The following is a 15872-nucleotide window of genomic DNA, read 5'->3' as shown; positions in this document are numbered from 1 at the left end:
TCTATGCACAGAGGGCAGAGGGAGAGAGCTCTCAAGCAGACTCCCCACTGTGTGTGGGGAGCCTGATGTGGGTCTCAATCTCATGACTGAGATCATGACCTGAGCTGAAACCAAGAGTCAGACACTTAACCAACTGAGCCACCCAGGTGCCCCTGTAATAGAAGTATACTTCTTGAGATGAAGGGCATATCAACAAATTTGTTATCAGTCATCACCACATGAGTAGAAGGAAAGCTCCAGAGGGACTGGAACTGTGGGTTAACTCTGAAATCTACACAGGATTTGAAATGGAAATGAAATATGCAGGGCAGTAGAGGGATTATCCTGTATGTAAGTGACAATATATGTCTATATAAAAGAGGGGATAGGAGACAAGAGAAAAGAAAGGAAGTAGATGTCTAAAAATTATCAAGGGCAATGAAACAAATTTCATGGTGAGTTTTAGAGTAAATTAAAAAAAAGTCTTACCTCAGTTTTTCCTAGGGCCAGAATTAGACACTATCCTCAGTTAATCTCATTTCAGCTGGCTTAGTTAGGATGAGGAAACCCTCAGAGAGGCCATCAGAAATAGAAGGACAGAATTTTAAAATGCCATGACTTATCTCAGTTCTCCAAAACAGTTCTTTTGTAACTTGACACTTTGACCTGTTAAATTCTGTATCATCTCCAAATTGCTCACAACCAAGAGAGCTGTCTCACTGCTTAGACCAACTATGTGGTTACCCGATATTTGTAGTTGAGTTTTTCCTTCTGTGGAAACTGTTCTATTTTTTTTTTTCTGACGGCACATTACTTTTATAATTCTCTTTTGCTTGGGGGCACAAAATGACTTTTTCCATCATAGTTAGCTAGATGCCCAAAGCCTTGCTTATGTTGGAGTACTTATGCTGCATTTATTTTGGGGCATAGAGTGGCTGCATAATTCCCAATATCCTATCTGGCTTTAAATTGTTTTACCCTAGTTAAAGGCTCTCCTAGCAAATAGGAAACAATCCCCACTTGCAATAGCAGAGGAACACAAAGGCAAAATGTTGCTTTGGATTCCAGATAGGCCAGGAACATATATCCTTACCGATGGTCATGGTCATTGCATATGTTAACAACTGAAAATGCTGAATAATAAAATCCAGTGTTAGGCCACCACATCTGCCTGTGCTTTCACATTTGCCATCGTCATGCTGCTGAGGAGGCAAGGGGTGGGGTGGGGTGGGGTGGGGTGGGAGCAATGGGAAATGACAGAATAAAGCTGCATCTCTTTGGCAGAACACTTCACTGCTCACAAAGAATTCTTGCTGAATGTTCACTCATTTGATCATTCTAATGCTGTGAAGAAGGCATGAAATGATTCATTATTTCTTAATGGATGAAGAAGTTCCAGCTGAGTGGGAGACCTTCCCAAGGTCACTCACACTGGTAGGAACTGACCGAGGCTGAATTCTAGTCTCCCAACTCCTGACCCCAATGTCTCTGCTGGTGAATTTTTTGGGGGGAAAGAGACAAACTTGACAGAACCATCTGGTTACATGAGGTTGAGAGCTCAAAAAATTGATAGAGATCACCCTGTAAATAAATCAAAGCCAGAATTTCGCTTTTGCTTTAGTTATTAATTTTTTATAGCATAGATCCATGTTCAGTTATTTTCTTAAGCCAAGGAAATGTCAAAAGGAAATCAACATTCACCTGTTCAACACCCTCGGCAGCTGCCAACTTCCACGGCATAGAGTACAAATAGTTTGGTCTGACTCACTTTTATGGGCCTGAAAACTCCTTCCATTTACCTCCGTCTGCTAAAATTTTACCGGTTCTTTCAGACCTATTTCAAAGACCACTTCTATGAAACCTCTGATCCCCCTCCACCAGGTATGAACCCATCTTGAACTCCATTGTCGTTTACTTGTGTTTATTTGCTGTTTTATAATGATTTCTATGTGCTGTTAAATTAATCAAACAGGGAGGCCATTAGGGGTGCTGCCTTAAACGTCTGCCTTCTGCTCAGGTCATGATCCTGAAGTCTCTGGATGGAGCCCAAGTGAGGCTCCCTGCTCAGTGGGGAGTCTCCTCTCCCCACAATGGGGGCCTCACACCCCAGTGGCCTACATAAACACACCAAAATGTAAGCCTGGAAATGTCTCAAGGTTATGAAATCAAAACATTAAGGCAAACCAATCACCAACAGCTGACTAGGCTTTAAACTACAGACAATCAATAATTTCCATTGTTTCTGTGCTTTCTCTACATAAATCTTTTCCCTGGCCCCTGTCCACAGAATGCTCCTAACCACTTCCAGTTTGGCACTGCCTAATTCAAATCCATATTTGTTCAAATAAATTCTCAGAATTTTTAATATACCTCAGTTTATCTTTAACAGTTCTGGCATCAGAAAAGGAAACCAAAGGAGACCCCAGACAGCCCCAGGAGCCAGGGGCAACCAGACATGGGTACCTGTGGAGCCCCTTAAGCAGGTTCACTGCCTCTGAAGGAAGGTTCTGGGTAAGCACCTCTCAGTTCCTGACTCTGCAGCATTTGTGCTATGAGGTTTCAGGTTTTTTTTTTTTTTTTTTTTTTTTTTTTCTGGACTGGGTCTGAGACCAGCCAGACTTGGACTGAGTTCAGAGCTGGACTAGGTCTGCCTTCACCTGGACTGGGTCCAGCATGAAGCCTCTGGTAAATGAAATTTTGTTTTAATGAGGCACAGGTAGGTTAATCTCATCAAAGGTAATATGGAATCACATTGGCTGCAGTGGAGGAATTTTAACTGAGATAAATGTATCCATGTATGAGATTTGCTTGAGAAAAAGGGTCGTTGGCCAACCATTCACTATAAAGGGTAGACGAGAAATTATCTTTCTTCCTCTACAGTTTCTTTCTTTCTTTCTTTTTAAAGATTTTACTTATTTATGAGAGACACAGAGAAAAAGGCAGACACATAGAGCAAGGGAGAGGCAGGCTCCCGGCAGTAAGCCCAATGCAGGACTCCATCCCAGACCTTGGGATCACCACCTGAGCCAAAGGCAGATGCTCAACCACTGAGCCACCTAGGTGCTCCTCCTTTACAGTTTCTGATGACCTAGATGAGATCCACTGGGATACTCCACCCACTCCAGAGCCTGCAGATGGGATCTGGCAAAAACTGACAGAAATCAGCAAAAAATAAGACTTTTTACCAAAGTCACCTCTCCCAGATTTCTCTCTGTGGTATGTGGTTGAGAAAGGAAGGTAAAATTTCATTTTGTTTCTTCCTCTCTAAATTCAAATTGCAGGAAAAAATTTTTAAGAATTAGAGCTTTGAATTGTGACTCATGAATTTGCTTTGGGGTACCAATTGGTTATTGATCCTTTCCCAGAAATAGGTATTGCCTTTTTATTTGTCTCATGTGCAGAGTACTTAGCATGGCTTTCTGCCTGCCTGAGACAGGTAGCTCTTTTGTGTATAGGAAGCTCAGCCTTCAGGTTGGGGGCTCCAAAGTATGGCTGGACAGAAATATGAGATGCACACCATTTGCTGCTAGGGCCCTACTAACTGTTGTTAGCTCCCAGAGGAATTGCCCAAGTCTGTGTTTCTTTTGGTTATTTTGGGGAATGGCTCTGCATCTTGAGAGGGTAGTAGCTTTTGCACCCTCTGTGGGATGTCTTTTACACCTTTGGGGTTTTTCAAAACTGCTAGGAATTATTATTGTTTGTCCACGCTGAAACCTGACAAGATATTCAATAGGATTTTTAGAAAAGATTTTATTTATTTATTTGAGAAAGAGAGAGAGAGAGAGAGAGCAAGCATGCAGGGGAGAGGCAGATGGAGGAGAGAATCTCAAGCAGAATCCTCACTGAGTGTGGAGCTCAGCATAGGGCGACATCTCAAGACCCTGAGATCATGACCTGAGCCCAAATCAAGAGTCAGATTAACTGACTGAGCCACCCAGGTGCTTGCAAAAGGATTTTTTTTGAAAGTAGCTCTATGGGGGCACCTGGGTGGCTCAGTCGATTAAGCATCTGCCTTTGGGTCAGGTCATGATCTCAGGATCCTGGGATCGAGCCCCGCATTGGGCTTCCTGCTCAGCAGGGAGTCTACTTCTCCCTCTCCCTTGCTTTCTGCTCCTACCCCTGCTTGTGCTCTCTCTTGTGCATGTATTCCTTCTCTCTCTCAAATACATAAAATCTGTTAAAAAAAAATTAAAAGTAGCCCTATGGTCAGAAGTTGGCTGAATTGGAAACTACCATTCAGAGTCCGATAGGAAATTTTTTAAAGATCTTCTCCCCTAAGTTTAAATGAAACTCTATACCCAGAGGGAAAGAAAAAATATCCTGAAGCTGTATATGGAAGGATTTTCTAAAACATTATAAAGACACACAGCTCTAAATTTCAGACATAAGAATCTTTGATTTCCATGTTAGTCAAAGATCTTCTCCCTGACATAAAGAAGCAAACTGAAGATAAGGTAGTTGGATGTATTCATAAACTTACTAACCCATAGAATGGGAGTGTGTAACCAGCTCCAGAGCTGCTTACTGCTAAGTAATTTCACTAGAAATGAATGTTTCTAAGAACGCTAATCAATATGTATAATTCAAACTACTAGGAGTAATGAAACAAAAAGAAAATAACTACACATAGAAAATAGTTTTAAAAAGAGTTGAAAGTGTATCTGGAAAAGGAAAGTTATGGAGGACATGTTTTGTTGTTGTTAAGGAGAAAAAAAAAGAGAGTAATTTTGACCTAGAGTAAAATGGTCATTCCAGAATGCACATGAGGAAAAATAAGAGTGGCTAAGAATTGTAGAAAAAGAATCATGATGAAGGAATTTTATGTGTGGTCAAGCTGGTTAAGATAGGAATGAATTTATTTATTTATTTTTTTTAAAGGCCCTTAAGGGGGAATCCCTGGGTGGCTCAGCAGTTTAGCGCCACCTTCAGCCCAGGGCCTGATCCGCATCGGACTCCCTGCATGAAGCCTGCTTCTCCCTCTGCCTGTGTCTCTGCCTCTCTTTCTCTCTCTGCGTCTCTCATGAATAAATAAATAAAATCTTTTAAAATAAAAAGGGCCTTAATATTAAAGCTACACTGGTACAAAGTTAGAATTTGTTTGTTTTTTCCTGTGTTAAAAGGACAAAACGTTCTTCAACTATTGGTCAGCTCTTGATAAGAGATTGTGGATTTTTTTTTTTTTTCCATTCAAAAATCTTCCTAGGAGACCAAGATCTTATGTCTTAGAATTACTTCTTGTGCTTCATGTTGACTTTATCAGGTTTTTCATTAATTAAGAAAATCTACTTTTCTCAATATTAAAAGGGCTCAGTTTTGTCCAAAACTATGAAACTTTCTGTATTTGCCTTTAAAATCTTCTATTGTCATTTTGGTTAAATAGATAATTATTATTTCAGAATGATGTGTGACCCTGTTTAGTTAGATGCTCAAAACTTCTGATGTTTTAACAACTTCCCCAAATCAAATTCTAAATGGAATCTATTTGCTTCAAAGTAATGTGGAGATTTCCTAAAACGTTCCTGAAAAAAAAAAAATCTCAAAGAATTTGTTCCTACTTTGTAAAGGACAGATATTAAACTATTGTGGTTTTTTTGATATGTTAAATTCCATGGGAAGCATTACCAAGCAAGAAGTGAAAATAAACCTTGTTAGGTTTACATGTGTATAGTTATATGTTACTAATATAAGTATTCCAAAAATTGTTTGAAGTTTCTAAAAATTTGTCAGTGCTCTCATTGTTCAATTATTATTCTAAATTATTGTATACCATGGAAATAACTGCATTTCCTTATCAAATGAACTCTCATCAGCTCCTTAACAATGGCCATTTTTTAAAAAAGTTCTTTTGTCATTTATAGTTATTGTTTTATTCGGAAGCATTTGCAAAAGTCCTGCATCTTCAGGAGATCCATGGAAAAGACTCTGACAACAACTCCAGATTTCAAGTTTCTGAAAACTTGAAAAGATCATGGAACTGAACTGGGTAAGAATTTACAGAACTAATGAAAAAACTGGATTCAAGCAGAACAAGAATAACAAAGTATTGAATGAAATGATGATGATTATAATTATTTTTACCACTTTTTCTTTGAAATATTCCTAGTTCCTTAATGTTTTGTTTTTCTAGATTTAAGGAAAGTTTTTTCTCTTTTTTTCCTATGACTCAAAAGTAATTTCGTAAATACACCTTTGTAAACAGAATGGAAACATTTACTTTTTCTCCCTACATAATCCCTCCAGAATTCAGAAACTTATTGAGTATTCTTATTTTCCTAGCAAGATAATTATTTGCATCAGTTCAATAGGAATCTGTTCTTCTTATAACAGGACACAACTAGAAACGTTGGTCCATTACCAAGGCTTTAATTAGACTATCATATTTGAGAACAGGCATAAAATCAGTATCACCAAACAGATTTAAGGAACTAATGTTGATTTTATGGAGACAATACAAGGCTCTTGGAAAAACTGGCCTGATAACTTGCTGACAGGATTCCTTGATGCCTTACCAGGTGAATAAGTAAGGTTACTTCCTGGCAGTCCCAGGAGCCTCAGGATATTTTAGGGACCTCAAAAAGAGAAGATTTAACCCAAAATCTATGGGTATTACAGGTGAACTCTGAAAGTGAGTCCTTAACTTGGTCTCAGCCTAGAGAGGCTTTACAAGACTGAATTAAGATTGTTTATTAACAGCTCTTGCAAAGCAGATTTTAAAAGAGCCTATATGGCCAATTACTACTCTTGTTGTACTTATGTAAATAATCAGACAAACTTTAATGAGATTAGACTTATTTGGCAAACAAATTAGTCTTCCTTTCAATATCTTTGATTGAAATGAGGGTTATTATAGAGTAAAAAAAATTATGTTTCAGTAGAAAACTCTAACACATCTTTGTGGGTATCAAATTCTAGTTCTCTTCATGGTCTCTGAGGTTTTGTTATATACTTCTAAACCAAACTGGATCCAGAATTCTTCTAATTTCCTCACATATCTGGCTGCAATTCTCTAAACTAATGTTTTCAATTTTCTGGTACTCTTCTGTTTTGGAATCCCTGAGAACAAAGACTGTCTTTGAACCTACTTGGAAGGGGTGATACCAGGTTCTCCTCACTACCCAGACAGTAGCCAAATTCAAGAGACTTAACACTTCAGCCCACATATCTCAGTTAACGAAGGCTCCACTAGACTCGAACTGCATGCCACTTAGAAGTCTCAAATTAAAATTGATCAGAGAGGGAGTTGATGTCGTCAAGATGTTAACATAGATTCTTCCTGACACTGTCCCCCTCACAAGAAGGACAACTGATGATTGTTCAAGAACAAGACATCACTGAGAGGATCCTAGAACATGGCAGTGAGCCTAGAGCAGCCACTCCTGCACCACGGGACCAAACAGACTGCATGAGAAGGGGAAGGGCAGCAGCTATGTGCTTACTGCATTGCCCCTCCGCCAGGCCAGCACAGCACTACCTGGAGAGGTCTCCTTAGTGCTCACACTTCCTCCAGTGTGGAAACAGAGCCTGGGAGGACAAGAAGCTGCCCTCACGCCGGCATTATGGATCACTGCCAGAACCCTTACTCTGATCTCACACTACATGGGTTGCAGGGAAATCTGTGGGGTCCAGCTACTGGGAACCTGACCATGATGAGACGGGCTTGCAACAACCAGCATAAGGATCTTGGCAAACTGAGTTCATATCTGCAATGCCCAACCAGAAATCCCAACTAGTGGTTTTACTTACGTGCAGAACCATGGCAGGTTTGTATTCTGACCAGGGAACTCAGTGGATCTATTTTGGATCCTCAAATGAATTTTCCCAGCCCTAGAGCCTGGTTTGCCTATGCCCAGGTATAGAGCAAAATCAAAGACCCACTCCACCACTAAATGAAAGACCCACTCACTTGGAGAGCATCTTCCAGGGCTATCTGACCAGAAGGGCTGGCACCAACTCCTGGAAGCCTCATTTGCTGTGTAGAGAGGCTCCATCTGACCATATAGGCTAGGGACAACTCCTGAAAAAAACAACTCCAGGGACACTTAAGCTGAGTGGCAGGTATGTGAGGTGGTATTTTGCAGAACAAAGCCAGTGGCCCTTTCTGGTCAGAGAATTTGGGATGTAGGTTGGTGGGTCAGTTCAAGCTAAGATAGCAAAGAGGTTTACAAGTTTTAAAGCTGTTTCTCCTTCTGTATCTGGTTGGGGAGTCTAATGTGTAGCCACCCCTCCACCACCACTCTATTGTTGAATACAGCCGTCAGGCCTATCTGACCAGGGAAACTAACCAAAGCACACTGGAAGCTATGTAGCCTATTCAGCAGCTCTATGTAGAGTGGCACTTGAGTAGAGAGCAGAGCCCATGGCTTCACTCATCAACACACAAATTAATCAACGTGATACATCACATGAATAGAATGAAAGAAATTGTATGATCATCCCAATACTGCAGAAAAAGCAACTGACAAATTGCAATATTCAATTCATGGTAAAAACTCAACAAATTAGGCATAGGAGGAACATATCTCAACATAATAAAGGCCATATACAACAAGCCCACAGCTAAAGTCATACTCAAGAGTAAAAGGTTGAAAAATTCTCCTCTAAGATCAGAAACAAGACAAGGGTGCCCACTTTCACCGCTCCCACTTGACAGAGTACGAGGAGTCCTAGCTAGAGCACTCAGGCAAGAAAAAAAAATTTTTTTTTAAATTTTTATTCATTTATTCGTGAGAAACACACACAGAGAAAGGCAGAGACATAGGCAAAGGGAGCCCCATGCAGGGAGCCCCATGTGGGACTTGATCACACCCTAAGCAAAAGGCAGACAGACACTCAACTGCTGAGCCACCCAGGCATCCCAAGAAAAAGAAATTTAAAAAATCAGAATTGGAAAGCCAGAGATGAAACTGTTGCTATGTGCTGAAGACATGATATATATGTAGAAAATCCTAAAGATTTAACCAAGAAACTGTTAGATCTAATCAATGAATTCAGTAAAGTTGCAGGATAAATACAAAATTAACATATAAATTTAATATTTTGATACACTAACAACAAATTTTCTGAACCAGAAATAAGGAAATCAATCCTATATACAATAGCATCTAAAACAACAAAATACTTGGAATAAATTTAACTAAGGAGATGCAAGACTTCTACTCTAAAAGTATAAGATTTGGGGGATCCCTGGGTACTTTGTTAGGAGACAAAGCGTTTCGCTCTGTAGAGTCCCGGCTGAAGTACAAAGGTGGAAAAAAATAACAAACAATGAAGTGCGAGAGGGGCGCCGCGAGGAGCCGGGAAGCCCCGCCCTAGAAGCGGGACCTCGGACCCGGCGCGGAGCTCCCGGGCGGACAAGTGCTGGGCGGGGAGGCCGGGCGGGCCCGCAGGAGGGGGGGAAGCCTCCAGGCTCCCGGGGTCCCCAGGAGGGGAGGGGCGCCCGGGCAGAGCTCCCCGCACCCCGCGGGCCGACCTCGGGGAGGGGCTGGAGCGCCGCAGCCCCAGGGCATCTGGGGGAGCTGGGGTGGGGGGAGCCTGCGGTGCTGCCCGCGGAGCTGACTCCAGGGCTGGAGAGCTGGCCACCGCCATCCCGCTGGTTCCTCCTCGTTCCCCTGAGCCCGGGAGGGGGGCCCGGGGGACAGAGGCCTCGCGGGGGAGCAGCGCAGGCGGAGCCGGCACCTGGCGGGGGGCGGGGCGTCTCCCCCAGGTGCACGCACCTGAGAGTCAGCGCGGCAGGCCCCGCCCCGGAAGACCAGCTGGAAGGACAGGGAGGAGCAAGTTCTGGACCACGCGGCACTGGGAAGCTCCAGGACCAAGGGAAAATCGAGGGAACATAGTATATAGAAATACAGGGTCCTCCCTTTTTTAAAAAAATGTTTTTCGTTTTTCCATTACAACTGGTTTTTATATCAGACTTAAAATTTCCAATATTTTTTCTCTTAACTACAATATTTTACCAGCTCTTCATTTTTAAGTTTTTTTTCTTTTGACTTTCATATTTCTACAATTACTGTTTTAGATGTATTTTTTCACTTCTGGATTCCCTTCAACATATTTAATTTAATTTAATTTAGGGAGATATATGAGATATGGGTTTTTGTTTTGTGTTTTTTGTTTTCTCTGCCTCATTTTGCTCTACAATGGTGGGAGTTAATAGCTTCTAAAACATGAACAACATACACCCAGAACAAAGTGGGATACCTTGCTGGATCATTCTGTGAGATTATATTCTCTCTTCATTTCCATTCTGCCCCCCTCTTTTATCTTGTATGTTTTGGTGGTCAGTATTGGGGCTTTCTACAAGTATTTCTGGTTTATATGAATTTGGGACTCAGCATCTTCTAACATACAGAACTTAATACACTCAGAACCAAAAGGATCACCCTCTAGAACCCCTCAGGTAGACTACACTCTCCCTCCACTACCACTTCTTCACCACCACTATCTCCCAGTACCCCTTGTTTTTTTTCTTTTTTATCTGTTTCCTCTTATCATTTTTTTTTTCTTTTTTCTTCTTCTTTGGGGTTTTTGGCCTTTTATTTTTCACAATTTTGTTTTAAAATTTGTTTTTCACTTTTGTGGTCCTTTTGTTTTATTTTGTTCTGATCTTCTTTTTCATTTTCTGGTCTCTAACCTTGTCAGAATCATCTAGGGTGGAATTTACTTAGATCATGGTTGATATTTTTGACTCAACTCGCTCATACAGCCACTCTGCACTGAACAAAATGACTAGAAGGAAGAATTCACCACAAAAGAAAGAATCAGAAACAATACTTTCTGCCACAGAGTTACAGAATATGGATTTCAATTTGATGTCAGAAAGCCAATTCAGAAGCACAATTATAAAGCTACTGGTGGCTCTGGAAAAAATCATAAAGGACTCTAGAGACTTTGTTACTGCAGAATTTAGATCTAATCAGGCCAAAATTAAAAATAAATTAAATGAGATGAAATCCAAACTGGATGTCCTAACTGCTAGGGTTAATGAGATGGAAGAAAGACTAAGTGACAAGGAATGAAGCTTGCCATCAAGGAAAAAAGAGAGAAAAGAGGAAAAAAGAGAAACAAGATGCCATGAGGAAAGGTTAAGGGAAATAAATGATAGCCTGAGAAGGAAGAATCTATGTATAATTGGGGTTCCAGAAGATGCTGAGAGGGAGAGAGGGCCACAAAGTATATTTGAACAAATCATAGCTAAGAGCTTCCCTAATTTGGGGAGGGAAACAGGCATTCAGATCCAGGAGATAGAGAGATCCCTCCCACCAAAGTCAATAAAAACTGTTCAACACCCCGACATTTAATAGTGAAACTTGCAAATTCCAAAGATAAATAGAAAATCCTTAAAGCAGCAAGAGACAAGAGATTTCTAACTTATATGGGGAGAAATATCAGATTAACAGCCGACCTCTCCACAGAGACCTGGCAGGCCAGAAAGGGCTGGCAGAATATATTCAGGGTCTTAAATGAGAAGCACATGCAGCCAAGAATACTCTATCTAGCAAGGCTCTCATTCAGAATAGGAGAGATAAAGAGCTTCTAAGATAGGCAGAAACTAAAAGAATATATGACCACCAAACCAGCTCTGCAAGAAATATTAAAGGGGGACCCTGTAAAAGAAAGAGGAAGCCCAAAGAAATAAGCCGCAAAAACAGGGACTGAATAGGTATTACGATGACACCGAATTCATATCTTTCAATAGTTACACTGAATGTGAATGGGCTAAATGATCCCATCTAAAGACGCAGGGTATTGGACTGGATAAAAAAGCAAGACTCACCTATTTACTGTCTACAAGAGACTCATTTGAGACCTAAGGACACATCCATCCTGAAAATGAAAGGGTGGAGAACCATTTACCATTCAAATGGTCCTCCAAAGAAAACTGGGGTAGCAATCCTCCTATCAGATAAATTAAAGTTTATCCCAAAGACTATAGTAAGAGATGCAGAGGGACACTATATCATACTTAAAGGGTCTATCCAACAAGAAGACCTAACAATTATTAGTATTTTCGCCCCTAATGTGGGAGCTGCCAAGTATATCAGTCAATTAATAACCAGAGATACTTAGATAATAATACACTAATAGTGGGAGACTTCAACATGCCACTTTCTGCAAATGACAAAAATTATAAGGAGAACATCACCAAAGAAACAAGGGTCTTAAATGACACAGTGGACCACATGGATTTCACAGATAAAGACAGAACTTTCCATCCAAACACATCTGAATACACATTCTTCTTAAGGGCACATGGAACTTTCTCCAGAATAGACCACATACTGGGTCTCAAATCAGGTCTCAACCGATACCAAAAGATTGGGATTGTCCTTGCATATTTCCAGACCTCAATGCTTTGAAACTAGAACTCAATCACAAGAACAACTTTGGAAGAAACTCAAACACACAGAGCCACTCTGGAAAGCAGTGTGGAGGTTCCTCAAAGAGTGAAAACAAGAGGTACCCTATGGCCCAGCAATTGCACTACTGGGGATTTACCCCCAAAGATACAGATGCAGTGAAATGCTGGGACACCTGCACCCCAATGTTCATAGCAACAATGTCCACAATTAGCCAAACTGTGGAAGGAGCCTCAATGTCTTTTGACTGATGAATGGATAAAGAAGATGTCTTCTATATATACAATGGAATATTACTCAGCCATTAGAAAGGACAAATACCCACCATTTGTTTCAACATGGATGGAACTGGAGGGTATCATGCTGAGTGAAATAAATCAATCGGAGAAGGATAATCATTATATGGTTTCACTCATACGGGGAATGTAAGAAATAGTGAATGGGATTATAAGGGAAAGGAGGGAAAATGAGTGGGAAAAATTAGAGAGGGTGACAAACAATGAGAATTCATTCCTAATTCTGGGAAATGAACATAGGGTAGTGGAAGGGGAGGCAGGCAGGGGGATGGGAAAACTGGGTGATGGGTCCTGTGGAGGGCACTTGATGGGATGAACACTGGGTGTTATACTATATGTTGGCAAATTGAACTTCAATAAAATTTAAAAAAAATGGTAAAGGACTGGAAGCTATGTCTCCAAAGAAGATATATAAAAGGCCAACCTGTCCATGAGAAGATACGCAAGATTACTAGTCATTGGGGAAATGCAAATTAAAACCATAAGGACATGTCATGTCATCGTCATTTCCAATATAGAAGCTTTATTTCCTTTGTGTCTTCACTAGTTGCTTTTTCTCTCTGCTAATGGCCAGCATAAAAAAAGACACAAGGTAATGAATGCTGGTATGGATGTGGGAAAAAGAGAGGCCTCATGCATAATTGGTGGGACTGGGAAATAAGTCTGACAGAGAAAGACATACTGTTTGATTTCACTTACATGTGGAATCTTAAATGCAAGATCAGACTTGTAGTTATTAGAGGCGGAGGGTCTGGCAGAGAGGATGGTGGTCAAATCATACAAACTTCCAGTTGTATAAGGTAAATGAGTACCAGGTATGTATGTCATGATGACTGTAGGTAGCACTGACATTTGGTGTACATGAACCTCATTAGGGAAGTAAATCCTATGTGTTCTTAGCACTAGGATAATGTTTGTTTCCTATTTCCTTTTTTTCTTTCCATTATATCTATATGAGAAAAGGGATATTAGCACAACGTATTGTGGTAATCATTTTGCAATAAATGAAAATCAAACCATCTTGCTGTATGCCTTAAATTTATATAGTGACGCCTGTCATTTATTTCTCAATATAACTGGAAAAAAATTGACTAGGGAAGTTCCTCCCCAGAATAAGATAGGATCTTGAGGTATACAGCTCACAGATTGTGATCCTCATCTCCAATATGAAACCTTTATTCCTTTTGCCTTTTCACTACTTGCCTTTTTTTTTTTTCAAGATTTATTTATTTATTTTAGAGAAACAAAGTGCTCGAGTTGGTGTAGGGGCAGAGGGAGAGAATCTTCAAGCAGACTCCCTGCTGAGTGCTGAGCCTGATAGGGAGGGGTGGAGGGATTAATCTCATGACCCTGAGGTCATGATCTAAACTAAAAGCAAGAGTTGGATACTCAACTGACTGAGCCACCCAGGCACCCCTCACTACTGGCTTTTTGTCTGTGTTAAGACATGTGATGACCTTGCTCCTTAACTCTGGCAGCTATTGCTGAATCTACTGCTAAGGTCACAGCTGCACCACAGAAGTCCCTAGGCTTTCTTGCTATGGTGGGTTTTAGGTAACAGAATTACTTAGGTTTTGCTTGGTAATTGCTTTCAATTACTTACTGACTGAGCAAGGAGGAGTCTATGCCAAAGCAAATACCTCCTGCTCTACCTGGATCAATGCTTCTGGTATTGTAACAAATACAAGATACTAATCAACAAGCCACTTGGGCAAAACGGGTTGATGCCCCTTCAGATATGTTCTTTTATTTACTTGACACAACAAACACATACTGAATATAACAGGAGGCAATTTTAGGGCATAATTTTGGATAAGATAGTGAAAACGACAAAATTATTTTAAAATACTAAATGAAATTGAAAGAGTTCTCCCCAAATTAAATGTGTACAATAATGAAAAGATTAATGAATCTATAAGTTCGACATTGTGATACTGTTTTTGTTAATATTTTACAGAACTTATGAAAATGCACTGGAATATTTGCTTAACGAATTCATTTGCAGGTGGTAGAGCCAGGCTATTTCAGGAAAAAAACACAACACAGAACTCTAAAATAATCACAACTTTCACCTTTTTTAAAAGGCAGCTCACTTAAGCCTACCTTAGGAGGGTATTTGATGTAGAACTTTCTGAGAATAAGTTTTCATTTGCCATTCAAGGATAGATAGATAGATAGATAGATAGATAGATAGATAGATAGAAAGAATACAATAAAACCGACATTTCTGGTGTACAGTTTTTAAAGTTTTAATATATGTTTTTAGGTCTGTGCATTTGCCACCAGAATTAGAATACAGAGAGGTTCCACCTCCCCCCATAAAACTCCTTCACACTGCCTCTTTGTAGTCACACACTCAGACCACTCAACCCTTGCCACAGCTTATCTTTTCTCCATGGCAATAATTTTTGACTCTTGACAAGTAAATTTTAGTGTTTCCCACAAAGGTTCCTATCCCTCTAGTGAGATCCCAGAAATGTCTTTCTCTCTGGGTGAAGGTGATAACATTTATCATCTCCTTGTGGATAGGTTCTGAGATGAACTGCATTGAAATAGATAAAGGTGGTTAGGATGATGTCATGAGGCACCCTTCATAGGCACAAACGTGGCGAGATGACATGGGAAGACAAAGCAAATGCTGATACTAACTCCTTTCTCTTTCCCTAGCACACCTGCTGCCACCTTCTCAACTGATGTCTATCTCAAACTGTGCTGACAGATGTGAAGGAGACTTCCACGGTGGGGCAAGGACCCACAGTCTAAATCATATCATTCAAAGATGCTGCTCTTACCACAAAACAGGACAGACTCAAAAGGGGTTGACCAGATCAAATTGATTTTCTTCCTGCCTTTGAATGATAAAATGTTCAAGCTCTAGGAGGACACAGCTGGCTAGGGAATGTTGTTTTAGATGGAATGAGGAATGGAGATTCTCACTTCTTCCCAACTGTGGGTGAAGTAGGGAAAGGAACATAATGGAAGTGGGTACCTTGAAAAATATGGGGTTTCTGAGAGATGAAACAAATTTGTTATTTCTTGGATGTAGTCTGCGAGCAGAAACCTCAGAGATGTACCCCATACAATGAGTTCTGGGGAAAGAGTAGAGAGAATAAATAAATATTTGGACAAGAGCCCAGTTGTATCTAGCATTCCCTATCACCTGGGAACAGCATCGAAGGGGTCCATACCCTTACTATGGCTCCAGGGTAAACCGTGAAAATTAGCTTGGTGAGTGAGCTGA

The 15872-nt window shown here is 40.5% G+C and overlaps 1 long non-coding RNA gene across 2 annotated transcripts in view; it reads left to right on the top strand.

The window, feature by feature from the left end:
- LOC140641296 (uncharacterized) overlaps positions 1–15762 on the top strand; it is a 90189-nt gene extending 74427 nt beyond the window's left edge. For both annotated transcript variants that reach the window (XR_012037847.1, XR_012037846.1), the window contains exons 2-4: positions 2369–2490; positions 5838–5962; positions 15299–15762. This is a non-coding gene — a long non-coding RNA (uncharacterized lncRNA). The remainder of the gene's footprint in view (positions 1–2368; positions 2491–5837; positions 5963–15298) is intronic.
- The last annotated feature ends 110 nt before the right edge of the window (positions 15763–15872 follow it).

The sequence above is a fragment of the Canis lupus genome, chromosome 10, assembly GCF_048164855.1.
Source record: "Canis lupus baileyi chromosome 10, mCanLup2.hap1, whole genome shotgun sequence".
Lineage (NCBI taxonomy): Eukaryota > Metazoa > Chordata > Mammalia > Carnivora > Canidae > Canis > Canis lupus.
Note: the sequence above shows the minus strand (reverse complement) of the source record. Positions and strands in the feature narration are given on the sequence as shown.